Genomic DNA, 2,559 nt, shown 5'->3' with positions numbered 1-2,559 from the left:
TATATATATATATATATTGCGAATTTGTGTGAATGTGTATAGAATAATATATCAGTTGGATAAAATTAAAACATGGCCTTCTCCCCCTATTTTATTATGGCATTTTAACATTAAAAGAATATTTTGTAATGTATATATAGATCAATTAGCGCCTTCAAACATTCGTAGTAATCATCAGATTTCAAAATGTATTTAATTGACAATCGAGTTCTTGACAACTGTAGTACCTCTTAGGACGCTCCAACAAGCTAAAGTTTTAGTGTACGGTTTTGACTAATCCGCATGCGGCTTGATTGTGTGTGTGTATGCGTGTCTTTGCGTGTATGTATATACATATATATGTGTTTGTGTATTTTATCTTGTTTTTTACTGAACAAAAGTTAAGTGAGAACGAATTTCGGTGATTTTTTGTTACTCATAAGTTTAAATGTTCACTTAGAAGAATTTGTGCAGTATTAGGTTCTCGTATTTGTTGCCTATGAATACTGAGTCTGTTTTTTAAAATCTCGTTTGTCTTTTGTAATTTTCGTTGCAACCACTACATTAAATAGCATAAAATGGATTCTGTGATGAACACGTGAAATTATTTTTACAGCGAAATTTTTTTAAGCATAAATTTTCGCACACATGCACACACGCATACATATATATGTATGTTTACCAACTTACTTATGGCGGCTTCAGGGTTAAAAGCTGTATCGCTGAAACTAACTGAAAATGGTAAAAGAAGAAAAAAAAAAAAAAATTTTTTAAAGTAAAGATTACAATTATTGAATTAATAAGACATACTTTTTCAGTAGTTGAAGTTAGAAGTTCAGGTGTATGCCTATTGAGCGAATCCCTATATGGCAGCGTACTGGAAATCACAGCCCTACCATATTAAAATAAATATAAACTAGATCTTGATATAATTGACTGTCTCGTTTTATAGCTATTGACCATTATGAAATCAAGGCCATTTTCTACTTTTCATTCATCTCAAATGCGTAAAAAGCTGGAAGATGATACGTGTGTGTATGTGTGTATATATATATACATGTGCATATGTATATACATATTTTCCAAATTTGCGTGAATGTGTATAGAATAATATATCAGTTGAATAACGTTAAAACATGGCCTGGTTTTCACCTTTTTGATTATGGAATTTTAACATTAAAATAATATTTTGTAATGTACATAAAGATCAATTAGCGACGCCATACGTTCGTAACAATCATCAGATTTCAAAATGTATTTAATTGCCAGTTGAGTTCTTGACAACTGCATTACCTCTTAGAACGCTCCAGCAAGCTAAAGTTTTGGAATATGGTTTTGACCAATGCGCATGCAGGTTGGTTGTGTGTGTGTGTGTGTGTATATGTGTGTGTTTGTGTGTGGGCGTGCATGTATATATACATATGAGTGTGTGTGTGTGTATTTGATCTTGTTTTTCACAGAGCAAAAGTTAAGTGAGAAGGAATTTCGGTGATTTTTGTTGCTCATAAGTTTAAATGTTCACTTAGTGGAATCTGTCCAGTATTAGGATCTCGTATTTGTTGCCTATGAATACTGAGTCTGTTTCTCAAACTCTCGTTTGTCTTTTGTAGTTTTCGTTATAACCACTACATTAAGTAACATAAAATGGATTCTGTGATGAACACGTGAAATTATTTTTACAGTGAAATTTGTTTTTAAGCATAGATTTATACACACATACACACACGCATACTTATATATGTATGTTTACCAACTTACCTTCGGAGGCTTCAGGGTTAAAAGCTGTATCGCTGGAACTAGCTGAAAATGGTAAAAGAAAAAGAAAAGAACCAAAATATTTGTTAAAGTAAACTCTACATTTATTGAATTAATAAGAAATACTTTTTTACTAGTTGAAGTTAGAAGTTCAGGTGTATGCCTATTGAGTGAATCCCTATATGGCAGCGTACTGGAAATCACAACCCTACCATATTAAAATAAAGATAAACTTGTTCATGTAGATCTTGATATATTGAAAGAAAAAATACGGGATAATTATTGCTGGAAGTCTGTGTGATCTTAGATGTGCTTCATCAGGACTAAACTGCGATTAAACGAAAACATCAACATCAACAGCAACAACAACAACTATGAAAGCAACAGCAACAGCTATGACAACAACTATGACAATAACCATGACAAAAATAGATGTCTATAAAACTATAGGAAGAGAGGGTATATAGTCGGTTAGATCAGAACAAATAGATAACTGTTGTTTTGTATTAGTGTGTGTTTGCGTGAACACGCACGTGCACGTGTGCACTGTGTGCGTGTGTGGGTGTGAAATGTCGTCTTTATACAAGTTGATGCTGTCGTTAGTACACCGGGTTTGTATCTGGAAGTAGAAGAAAGAATATAAAACATTCTTCTATCGAAATATATTTACACATTATCCTTATATGGACATAAAGCATTTCTTTGTCTCGTGGTCTAACTAATGACATTTTTAAAAACAAGGTCATCCTGTCTTGTCAATATACTTTGGTTAAAATGTCACACCAATGATATAAAATAATTGTCTATCTATCTATCTATCTATCT

General features: G+C 32.3%; 1 long non-coding RNA gene across 1 annotated transcript in view; it reads right to left on the bottom strand.

The window, feature by feature from the left end:
- Positions 1-666: 666 nt before the first annotated feature.
- LOC128247682 (uncharacterized) overlaps positions 667-2,559 on the bottom strand; it is a 6,800-nt gene continuing 4,907 nt past the window's right edge. The window contains exons 3-4 of the long non-coding RNA XR_008264045.1: positions 1,738-1,779; positions 667-711 (exon numbers count right to left, since the gene is read on the bottom strand). This is a non-coding gene — a long non-coding RNA (uncharacterized LOC128247682). The remainder of the gene's footprint in view (positions 712-1,737; positions 1,780-2,559) is intronic.

Source organism: Octopus bimaculoides, chromosome 4, assembly GCF_001194135.2.
Source record: "Octopus bimaculoides isolate UCB-OBI-ISO-001 chromosome 4, ASM119413v2, whole genome shotgun sequence".
Taxonomy (NCBI): Eukaryota; Metazoa; Mollusca; class Cephalopoda; order Octopoda; family Octopodidae; genus Octopus; species Octopus bimaculoides.
The sequence above is the reverse complement of the archived record's forward strand: the minus strand, read 5'-3'. Positions and strand labels throughout refer to the sequence as shown.